At 38.0% G+C, this 12,781-nt stretch overlaps 1 protein-coding gene across 25 annotated transcripts in view; it reads right to left on the reverse strand.

Moving 5' to 3' along the window:
* Positions 1 to 12,781, reverse strand: part of Epb41 (erythrocyte membrane protein band 4.1) — a 189,661-nt gene that overhangs the window by 157,436 nt on the left and 19,444 nt on the right. Inside the window, exon 1 of one of the 25 annotated variants that reach the window (XM_087215027.1) lies at positions 12,524 to 12,768. The exons of 21 other annotated variants lie outside the window; for them this stretch is intronic. The gene's annotated coding sequence lies outside the window, so the exon portion shown is untranslated. Of the gene's footprint in view, positions 1 to 12,523; positions 12,769 to 12,781 lie in introns of those variants that run through there. 3 more of the 25 variants (XM_087215029.1, XM_087215020.1, XM_021263212.2) reach the window with 3 other exon arrangements.

Raw genomic sequence — 12,781 nt, forward strand, 5'->3', positions numbered from 1 at the left:
TTCATTAGTTTCACTCAAAAACAGAAACTTAATACTTCTCCAAAATATATAAAAGCAAAAATATATGTGCATTTATGAATTCATTAAATGGCAAAATTATTTTTTCTTTACAATAAGGTGTAATACCTTTTGTAATTGCTAAATGTCACAAAGATTCAAGGCACTTCAGATTTCAGGTGGCTTGTGTATAAGTTCCCTTGCAAAACACCCTCCTAGCTAAAACCCCTTCCTGTTTTTCAATCATATATGTTTACTTTCACATCTGCTGCAAAAGATAAAAGCAACAATGGGGACTCAACCACATGACTGTATCCTACCAACCCGGAAATGAAGCTATGAAGCCAGACTTGCTGTGAAATGGGTTCTTAGAATACAGAGGCAGATTACACACAGGTTTTAAAATGTTATAGTGTAAATCTGAATCAAATCCAAAGATCATCACTAGACAAAACCATATGCTTTCTACATAGCTATATATAAGTAACAACCATATAGCCACATAGATATCCAATTTAAGTAGAAAAAGGTATGGACCAAGGTGTAAAAATAATTCTTTTTAGCCAAAGATTATTTTCTCCTTTATGCATAAGGTCAGATTTTTTATTAAAGGGAAAAGGAAACTAACATTTATTGAGTATCTCTATCCAACAAGCACACTGCAAGCAACGTTTTTGTTTATTACTATGTAATTGTTGGTAATGTGGGAATTATCCTCACTTTACAAATAAGAAAATAGACAAAGATCACAGTTATTAAGAAATCATTGGCTTTGACCTGCTTTCATTCTCCACTTGCTCACGGAAATATTGAAAAAACAGAACTATAGTAGTAAAGAATGTCAGTTTTGGAGCAAATTTTCACTTGCTAGTTGTGGTGTAACTTAGGAAAAGTTACTTAACTTTTAACCTGTTACTCAAAATACAAAATGGGATTAATAACACCTACACCAAAGAGCTGTGGTAAGGCTTAAATTTGAAAATCATAACAACTAACATTTAATGATGCCAAGCACAGTTCTGAATACTTCACATATTTGACTCATTTAATCATCATAACAACCTTAAAAGATACAGAAATATCCCGATATTATAGAATGAGTAAATTTATTTACAGAGTTAGATAACTTGCCCAAGGTCATTAAAGAGTGGCACAACTAGAATTTAAAACCAGGCATTCTAGCCCTGGAGACCAAACAATTTAACATCTATGTCATACCTATACAGCACACAGACAGAGCCAGCTCATAATAAATCATCAATAAACACTTATATTGTTACTTTACCTGGCACATACAATAATAGGCAGCCAATAAATAGTGGCTAAAATGTGTTGAACCACGTAGAAGAGCCAGAACTTTAATTCAGGTTTTACTCTGCTTTTTCCATTTTACACAGCTGCACATGACACAGAGCCTCTATTACTAAGTTTTTGTATGCATGCCCAATCATTTCTAATACTAGATCATTAAACTCCTTCAGGATCCATCTTTTCTACATTTTTGCGATCACATACACCTACAGGGTGCTTGTTGTAAATAAGCAATTAAGGGCTGGGGATTTAGCTCAGTGGTTTTTGCCGCCTGCCTTGCAAGTGCAAGGACCTGAGTTCGATCCCTGGTACAAAAAAAATAAGCAATTAAAAAATATTAAACAAATGATTGTGCCATTCCTTTACTCAAAGTCTTCCTAAGAACTCCCGTCTCAGAATAAAATGCAGAGTCATTAACAACCAACAACTTGTTCCTTCTCCTAAATACAACATCTCTGGACTCCTACCATTTTCCCCTACATCATTCTGACTCACCATGGTGGCCACTTAATGTTTCTCAAACACACCAAACATGCTTAACCTTTGTACATGTTGTTATTCTGCCTAAAATACCAGAGCCTCACATATCTGCCTGGCTCACAGTCTTACTCCATTCAAGACTGTGCTCAAATGTCACACTGTCAGAAATGTTGTCTCTGACAACTGTTATCTAAAATATACTCCTGGGGCTGAGGATTTAGCTCAGTGGTTCCGCCACCTGCCTTGCAAGCCCAAGGACCCAAGTTCGATCCCCAGTACAAAAAAATAAAATAAAATAAAATAAAATATACTCCTGTCAGCCTGCCTTGCAAGTGCAAGGTCCCAAGTTTGATCCCCAGTACAAAATAAATAAACTCCTGTCTCACTCTTTGTCCACCTATTCTGCTTCCCCTGGTCCTCACTAAAATCTGATGTCATGTTTTATTCCTGACATATATTTAGTCTATGCCCCCTGCCATTAAACTGTAAGTTCCACAAGAACAGAAACCCCTATTTGATCCAGTGCTATCTCCCAAGGTACTTAGATTAGTGCCTGGTAAAGAGTAGACAACCAATAAATATTTGTTAAATGAATAAATGATAGATGTAGTTGTCTGTTGCTGTACAACAAATTACTGCCCAAAACTTGATGGCTTAACACAGCAAACAACTATCATTCAGTTTCTGTGGCTCAGAAATCCAGGCATGGCTTGCTAGGTGCCTTTGGCTCAGGGTCTCAGGTTTGCATTCATCTTAAGGCTCAACTCTGCCTCCAGAATCTGCTTCCATGCTCAATAAAACGGCCATTGTCAGGTCTCCAAAGAGCCACTTCCAAACTCACTGGCAGATGCTGGTTTCTCATCATGTGGGCCTCTCCACAGGCTGCCTAAATGTTTGCAGGATATGGCAGGTACTGGTCCAAGGGAGAGGGAGAAAGCTACAAAACACCCAAGAAATAAGCGCTACAGCCTTGTGTAACCCAATATTGGAAGTGACATCCCACCACTTTTTTGTATTCCATTCATAATAAATGAGTCACTAGACGTGGCCCACACTCAAGGGTAGGAAGAGATCACACAAGGTCATGAATACTAGGAGTCAAGGATCAGCAGAAGCCATCTAAAAGGGTATACCACAGTAGGAACAAAAAAATTAAGAAACAAAACCAAAGACTTGCCCTTTGGCTACCTGATATATCCCTAGTTATGCAATCATTCACTCTAATATTAGCTATTTCAATCTTACAAAATCTCAGAGAAAATACCTGAACTATTAAACATTTTTGGTTAACCAGTGCTTATTACAACCAGCAAGGATAAGTCAGTGGAAATAGTATTTGGAGAAAAAAAATAATGATCGAGTAAACTGGGCTATGTAGATTGATACTGACCTTCTCTATTTAATTATATAGGCATTGTCCTTAGGGGATGGATAGTACTTAATAAAATATCAGCTCCTTTATATTACAATTAAAGGAATTAATTAAAATTCAAAGATTACTTAATAAATTAGAGGAAATATCAATCTACTGTTATTAAGATTGTTGGGCGTGGTGGCACATGCCTGTAATCCTAACACTCTAGAGGCTGAGAGGCAGGAAGATCACTGCATGCTGTGAATTCAAGGCCAGTGGAGACTATGTAGTAAGTTCAGGGTCAGCTTGAACTATAGACCGAGACCCTGTCTCAAAAATAATAATCATCATCATCATCTTCAAGGTTTATTATACATAATGATGAAATTTTTTTTAAATCACAAGAAAACCATAATTACCATAGCACAGCACAAACACAATGCTAATATAATCTTTATTGTGATTATGTTCACCCACCAAATAAAATATAACCCCAAAAGCCTAATTTTAAGAACAAACAAGGATAACTACAACACATAAGTTATACCAAGAATCTTGATATATAATATACTAGCAAAGGATACCCATTGTTGGGGTCTTTGGAGGGAGGGCATTGAACATAGGCCCTTTGCACTGAGCTATCTCCTCAGTCCCACTTTTTTCGTCTTGAGATAGGGTCTCACCAAGTAGCTCAATTATCCAGACTGGGGTTATAGAGTGCTGGGATTATAGACCACCAGACATGTGGTACCACACCCAGCTCCCGTTCCCATTTTCTTCCCTAGATTTCTTTTTTTATTAAATGAGGAAGGGTTTCACTATGTAGTTGAGGCTGGTCTTGAACTCACTGTGTAGCCCAGGCTGGCCTCAAACTTGCAGTGATTCTCTTGCCTCAGCCTCCTGAGTGCCGGGCAGGCATGTGCCACCATGCCTAGCCATATTATTTTTTAAGAGCTGATTTATTTATAATCCTCAAGGATCAGTGGATGTTAAAACCAATGAGAGGGACAGGGATTTAGCTCAGTGGCGCTGCACCTGCCTCACAAGCATAAGGTCCTGAGTTGGATCCCTATTACCAATAAATAAATAAATAAATAAAAACAATGGGAGATAATAATTGGGGAACAGGATACTTAACAATGCCGATGTACCACCACAAGTACTAAAAATGTATCTTTACCACCGAGAAATCTGGTGATTACCACTTTAGGTAATCAAAATTAGCATCACTAATTGTGAGACAGCCTGACATTATAAACTTCCTGATATGATACCAAATGAAAAACACAGTATCATCTTGAGGTACTCTTGCCCAAAAAATATTTAACCTAAGTCTAATCAAACCTATAAAAGTAACTTACAATTTACAGGAAATGAAGCAAATAGGGGAACAAATTAAACAAAAGTTTGAGGGAACAATAAGACAAATTCAAAGCAGAACATTCAAGTCAAGTGGCACCAGGACTCATCAAACTTAATGACAATTAGGGGAGGTAAATACTGTACTTTTCTAGATTAAAGGAAATGAAAGCGATATCAGATATTTAAACCAAAAATCTAACTGGAGGGGCAACCCACTTTCCAGTCCCCCTTTGGTCTCTCTTAGACAGAAGCTTTCTTTTTCTCAATAAATTTTCCTATTCTACAAAAAAAAAAAAAAAATCTAACTGGGGAAACCTAAATACGGATTGGATATTGGTTGATATTATGGAAATATTATTAATTTTCTTAAGTACAGTGATGGTTTATGGTTATGAACAATAATAGCTGTATTCTTAGGAGATGCATACTGAAGTGTTTTAGGTATCATGACATCTACAACATACTTTTTAAGAAAATATCATACACACATAGAAAGAAAAAGAGGTAATCAGAACCAGAATCAGAATTATAACCCATCTCTTAAATCCTAATTATCCTGGAATTCACATTCTCACTAACACCATAGTGTGCCCCTATGTTATAAGTCTAGCAAAAGTACTAATCAATACAGTATCTATATTTGGGGGACAGCAAGGGCAATAAAAGACATGATATTAATCCTCTGCCTTTTAGAAGCTGGCCATCTCACTGAGGAGTTTTATATGATATATGACCAGTTTTAAATCATATAACAAATGCTGAAAAAGTTTGGAAGATATCAATATACCTTAAGAGAAAAAATATCTTCAAAATTTCTTTTCTCTAATGGGCTTTTTATTCTTAGACCTCGTTCCCTTAAGTACTTCTCCTTTATCTACTTGATATCAAATGACTGATTACTTTCTACCTAACAAAATTACCTGAAGACTATATAGCTATAAAACGCAAGTTTTGCCTGTTTGGAACACAGGACATGATTTTTTAAATAAAATACTATTTACATTTCTACTGGAAAAACCACTAATATACTCTGTGAATTATCTCGCCTCCCAAAGCTATTGTGTTATTTCAAGTGTTGACAGTGCCGGAAAGCTTTAAAATTTAAAAATAACCTAACAAAGAGATCATTCCAACACCAGATGGAAAGAAATTACTCTAAAGACACATGTGTGGGAGGATATATATACAATATCACATGACACTATGCAAAAGGTTTATAGAATTACATAATACCACCAAGATTGACAGGACTCGGCAGGTAGTAAGTTAGCAACAGCATCAATTCTCTGAATCATTTTTGAAAAAGAGAAAAGGGCAAGAAACAGCAAGTGGGTGGTAGCAAAAAAAAGAGAAGCCTTTACTTTGAACTGCTTTCTATGTGTCCCTATTGTATGCTGAAATGGTTGGCAGGTAAAATTTGAGGGCTTAAATCTTTGGAGCCCTTGACAGTTCCGCCTGTGTCCATATGGCCAAAATCTGGGGGGTAGGAAAGGCATAAATTTCAACAATCTGTACCAAGTGTATTACCAAGGTGAAACATTCCTCACTTGAATATACACAGAACTTCAAACTAGCAAATTAAAATACAGGCTTGACATGTAAATTAAAATAACATTTCTTTATAAGATGATGTACCCAAGAATATACCATTAAGATCTTGTGTTAAAATAATTCTAATAGGATTACTTCAAAATTTATGTACGCACTAATAGTTGAACAACAATCACAACTGAGCCCTTACATGGTATATTTACAAATTAGGAAAAAATATGTATTTCTATTATTCTTGTGAGTTACAGTTTTAAATTTAACCAATTCAAAATAACCCTATGGATCCCAGCATACCAAAAAAAATAATAATAATAACCCTATGCTTTAATGTAATTGTGTTACTGAGTTTCTTACTTGAAAGTTTTATATCACAACTTTTTATGGTTTAATACAGACATGATCAAAATATAATGCATGAAAGAAAAAATGATTACAAATAAATATGTAATGCCTCGATAAAGGTTTCTGAGTGAATATTAATGTATCTAAACCTCAGTCTATGTGTATTAAAAGTCAGACATATAAAAGACCTAGTAGAAGTTGATTTACATTAGGATGGTTTTTGTGAAGGATGGAAGACACAAAGAAGAAATGGGTTGCATTTATAAATCACAATTAACTACTGAAGCACATTTTATATCTTGTTTTATTTCTACCTATTACCAAAAAGAAATTTAGGTGCTTCTGCCCTTATTAGTAGATATTATTAAATAACAGAATTATAGATACATATTGAACATAGAATTAGATAATATATTAATAAAACATCTACTGCTTCTTCAAATCTAATTTAGCAATATAAACTCAGTCATATTTCCTACCATTCCATCAATCTTGCCCCATCCTACCTCTCTGCCAAGATTGTTTAACCCTACCTGAGCTCCACTTCACATAGCTCAGAAACAATTTTAATCCCTACAAATAGAAATAATGCTGGAATCAAGAATGATAGGAGAGAGCATATATTAATTGAGTGGAAGTGACCCAAAGAGTCCTTTAACAATGAAAGAGGAAAAAAAAAATGGAAGAGGAAGAGTAGTATTAATTCAATAAACAATCAAAGTTTAATCCATATGGATTATCCTGGAGATAATAAAGAGATAACCAAAAAAAAAAAAAGAGCTGGCCATCATAAATGCAATAATAAACAATAAAATGAACATGATGCCAGAATTTCTATAAAGGACTTCAAGGAATAATAATCAGTAAAGAGAGACAGAATATGCTGGGCATGGAAGCACACACCTATAATCCCACCACTCTGGAGGCTGAGGCATGAAGGTTACAATGTGTTGAACTGAGGCCTGCCTAGGCTATACATAGTGATTCAAGGCCAGCCTAGACCCAAAAGCAGACCCTGTCTCCAAAAAAAAAAAATTAAAGAAGGAGGAAGGGAGAATATTTACACACCAAGCTGCCAGTTTCTCTACTCAGATTATATGCTTACTTTGCATGACTTCAGAGGAGGCTGATGAAGATTAATGGCTATTAAAAATACCTTGAAGCTACTCGTAGAATTATATCGGCCACACATGGTATTCTCCTTTTCTCCAAAGCTCAAAGAGCTAGCCAACTTATTTTCAAACACTTCAAAGAGGGTACAATTCCTTTTATTAGCAAAATAAGACAAACAGGCTTTCATCATCTGAATCAGATTCTCCTACTAAACATTCCTAATTCCTGATTCTTTTTTTTTTTTTTGGCACTGGGGATCGAACTTGGAACTTTGTGCTTGCAAGGCAGGCAGTGGAACCACTGAGCTAAACCCCCAGCCCTCCTAATTCCTAAATGTCACTGAGATAGTGACATCTAAGTAAGATCAGCATTCAATATAAAATATCAGTTCTCCTTTCTAATGCCTCCATTTCTGATACTCATTGCTACAGTTTTTCCTCTATCTTTCTCACTGTGTATTCATTAAACAGCAGCAGAGTAAACCAAAATACTAATTTAACCCAGTGTGTATGTCAGAATATTTGTTATACTATATTTTACTGAACATACCATGAATCTGTTTATAAAAAAAGACATCAGTAACATACTAAGAATATAAATTAACAAAGAGAAATACACATATTTGGCATCTGGCTCTCTAGCTAAAAACCATCATAAAACCCAATGAAGTAATTACCTCCTAGTAACTATAGATTCTTTGTAAAGAAGGTTACAACTGATCAATATAGAGGCCCCTTACTACATTGTTTTTGGAAGCTTTATTCAGAAAAAAGCAAAGTTGTTCATAAAAAGTGGTTAGAATCATTGTTGCTTAGCTCACAAAGTTATTTCATGTCCAAGCAACTGAGTAAAAAAATCTAGTCCTTTGGAGTAGCAATGACCAATCACAAACTTGATGAGCCTCTTGGAAAAATGCCCTGGCAGCACTGCCAATGTGGGCCTGCTTCCTAGATAACATGGAAACAGACTATGAACTAAAATGTATGCTACCCTTGATTTCAGATTCAAACTCAGGGTCTGACAGCCACTGATATTTTATAGTCATGAAATCAGATCACCAGTATTAAACTGGATTTGTATATTCAAAAATAGGGCCGGGGACTTAGCTCAGTGGTTCCAGTGCCTGCCTCAAAAGCGCAAGGTCCCAAGTTCGATCCCTGGTACCGTACCAGGAAAAAATAATAATAATAATAATACGAGCAAATCTTATCACTCACATCAAAAATTACAGACCACTAACAGATGAGGTGGTCCACACCTATAATCCGAGACCTTGGGAGGCTGAGGCAGGAGGATTGCTGTGAATTCTTGGCCAAATTGTTACACAATGAGTTCAAGGCCAGCCTAGTATACATAGTGATACCCAGTCTCTCTCTCCCAATCAATCAATATTATAGACTACTACTCTGGGAAGCTGAGACAGGAGGTTTGGAAGTTACTGGACAGGACAATTTAGTAACTTAATGATAACCTATTGCAAAAAAAATTCACAGACCACATATTTTAGATCACAATCTGATGGTAAGCATATCAAAGTGCCTGCAGAGAATTCAAGAATCCTATATCTTTTAGGGAATGTTCCAGACAAGCTTAACTCTGTAGCTTTCTTAGGAATAGGAGGAAGGAAATCAAATAACATATTAAGCACACTATCTCTCATAATATGAATTTGTCTAAAACTAAGATGATAAACTAAGGGACAAGATAGAAAGCTAGTTATTTAATTTAATTTTTGAAATTATTAAATTCAAGGTACACACAAGAAAACATCACACTAGTAAAATTTAAATTTGGGGCACAAAGCCAACAAAAGATAATAACAGAAAAAATACATAGGTCATATCTCAACAAAACACAGCTTGTCTTTCTATCAGAGGAACTAGAGTAATTTCAAATCATTTGGTAGTTTCGATATTGCTTAAAAGTGTCTAAGGAAAAAAGGTTATAAGATAAAGGTACTTTTAAATAAGAAAACAGGAAGATTTGTATATTTTTTATCAATATATAAGATATGATATCATTTTATGTGCTGAGAATAAGCCTATTTTTTTCTTTCCTTTCTCTGTCTCTATTGTGACAGTGTCTATGTTATGCAGGGTGGCTGTCAAATTCCTAGTCTCATGCATTCCCCCAACCTCAGCCTCTCTAGCACCTGGGGACTGCAGTACATGCCATTTCATCCAGCCAAGGGTAAATCTACTTTAAAACATGTTTGGCTGGCCATAGTGGCGCACACCTATATTCCCAGGCAGAAGGATCATTAATTCAAGGCCAGCCTGGGGAATGTACCATCTCAAAAAATAAAAGGGCTGCATATGTATTGTAGTGGGAGAGTGCTTGCCTAGCATGCACAAGGCCTTGGGAAACAAACATGTATTTTTGTTCCCCCAGTACTAGGGAACATGTTTGCTCCCTATATCTTCTATTTGAACACAATAAATACAATTTGGATGCTCAACAAATATTAAGAATGTATTAGCTGGGTGTGGTGCTGCATGCCTGTAATCCTAGCACTTGGGAGGCTGAGGCAGGAAGATTTCCATGAGTTTGAGGTCAGCTCAAAGTGAAATCAGTAGTGATTTCAAGGCCAGCCTAAGCAAGACCCTGTCTCAAAAAAACAAAGAATATACTAGCCATTAGCCCATAGAAATAGAAGATATACAGAAAGCAAGCAGAGATCTACCCAAAAGATTTCTTCTATTAGCTTGGTCTGTTTGCAGACAGTTAGAGTTTCCAAGCACTAAACAACAACTGGTAGATTTTTTAGCTCCGTGTAGAATTGAAAACCAAGAGTTTTCTTATCCTAGCACTAGCCCCACTTATAAGACATTTATAACTTAAATTCTTTTAACAAACAACCAGTTAAAGAAAACTCAACTGGTTAGCCCTATTAATGAAGTTCAAAGAAAACTCAAAGCAAAACAAACCAAAAACCTAACAGCTTCCTTCTAAAGAGGTCACTTTTCCCCACACTTCAAATTATCATTACATGGAACATACTTAAGGTAAGAACTGAAAACATTCAGGAAGAATATATATGTCAACTATGGATGGAACTGTATGATCAAAGCATGGATTACTAAGTGGTTCCATTTAGCTGGAGAATGTAAGAAATAAAAAAAATAAAGGATAAAAGGTAAAATTTTTTTAAAAGAAGAAGAAAAGGTAAATTGGGCCATAATGCCAAGAACTTACATGTAAGACATTTGATATAAACAGTGGTATAATACTGAAAGAATTTGGATGAGGCCTAAAGATTTAAAACATGTACTTCAAGCCTGAATTCAATTATACAAGGAAAAAAGACTCAGAATGTTAGTACACTGAACTTGAGTCCACTAATGATTTTACTTTTAATAGTGACCAAGATATACTATAATCATTTCTTCAAGGACATAAATAATGCCAAGTTTTACCTTAATTATAAACTTCTGGTAGAAAACACTCTGAATTAGTACTTCAATTCTAACACAATCTGATATTCAGCTATTCCTTTTTTTTTTTTTTTTTTTTTTTTTTTTGGTGCTGGGTATCCAACCCAAGGCACTACCACTCAGCTACATCACCAGCCTTATATCAAGTTTTTAAATCCGCCACTTATTCTGTTATGTATTCTACATGAAACATGTTAGTAATACCCCCATAACTCATTTATTAAATCAAAACTTTTACATCTGGCAAAGAATTCACTGTCTCAATTTACAAAGCAGGAAAACAAAGAGTTATCAAGTCTCCTTAAAAAGGGTTAATTCCACACTAACAAAACTGGGGTGAGAAGAATCACCTTAACGATGTGTATCTTCCTTGAGTAAAAGGATCAAATGAACTAAAAATTTTCGCCAAGACTAAGAATACAAAAAACAGTAATGAGCAACAGCATTGAGTACAGTATATCCTGAAGAGAATATAAATCCACTTAATATCTAAGACACAAAGCATACCATTTTTTGCAATTTTCCCTAAAAACAGAAGGAACAAAATAGCAGCTGTGAAATCACTCAGACTACTAAAAAAAAGCTCTGCATTTCTTAAAAAAGAAGAAAGGGGTGGGGGGACTACCTCCTAATCAGCAACACATGCTAAAAACCACCTCTCCACAGACGAGTCATTTACGGTAGGGTACAGTTATCGAAACAACAGGATGACAGTCACTATCGTGTGGCCAGAAACCAATCCGTCAGCAATTTGTTTCACGTGAGATCACTTTCTCAAGAGAATGCCAGTTCCTGGGGAGAACGACCCTGGGGGCAGGGGTTCTGCCTAGGAATAAAGGCTTGGTGACCCTGGATCCAGTCCCTCCACAGGTACAGCAGCCCAGCAAGCATGAGGAAATATTTCCAAGCTGACAGATGCGCGAACTGAAAAAGGAGGTCACGATGCTGAGAGAATAGATTTAACCCTTTGCTCACTGGGAATTCTGAAGACTAAGGGGGAAACCGTTGGATCCCTTGGGTTTGCAGATTTTTTTTCTTTCTTTCTTTTTTATGATGATGCAGGTGTCGGTGTGGGAAGGCCTGGAAGCGCTGCGAGACTCCCTCCACCTCCGATGCCGCCTGACTTCTCCAGACAGCCCAGCAGCACCCTCGTCACTGGGAAATCGCTCCGCAGCTGCCCCCATACCTTCGCCGTCGGAAACCTGCAACACCCTCCCCCATCTGCTGTCCTTCTAAGGGTCCTGGCCACCGTACCAGGACTGACAGGTCAGGAGAGACCGATTTCCCCTCGACAGAAACACACCCTGCGCCCAACTTCGAAGTGCTGCCCTGGCGCGCCCCCTGCCCCTTCCTCCGCCGCCCTTCGCGCCTCAGGCCGCGTCCCGGCTCCAGCCCTCGGCGCTCCCGCACGCGGAGGAGGCTCCTCGGCCAGAGAGCCCGAGCCCCCGGCCCGGGGCCTGCGGGGGTCTGAAGACAAAGAGGCTGCGGCGCCGCCGAGGCCGCCAGGACCTTACCCTCGAGGACAGCGTCGCGCCCCCCACCCCCTGGCTCGCGCGCCGCCGCCGCCTCCTCGCCTCACCGGTAGCTCCCGGGCCCGGGCTCCTGCCCCGGTCGCTGCTACAGCCGGATGAACAATGGCAGGAGGCGGCGCCGGAGTCCGAGGCTCGGGCCCTCTGCGGCTCGCAGGCCCGCCAGCTGCTGGCTGACTGACTAAACACACTGGCAGAGAGAGAGAGAGGGAGCCAGCGAGCTAGCAGCCCTGGCGCGCGCCCTCCCGCCTTTCCTCCGTGAGGCGAGGTCGGCACGGCCCAAAGCCCGCCCGAGCGCTCGCGAGCCC

This window comes from Heterocephalus glaber, unplaced genomic scaffold (assembly GCF_053883595.1).
Source record: "Heterocephalus glaber isolate CG9 unplaced genomic scaffold, H.glaber_assembly_v1.0 deba00001452, whole genome shotgun sequence".
In the NCBI taxonomy this organism is placed as follows: domain Eukaryota; kingdom Metazoa; phylum Chordata; class Mammalia; order Rodentia; family Bathyergidae; genus Heterocephalus; species Heterocephalus glaber.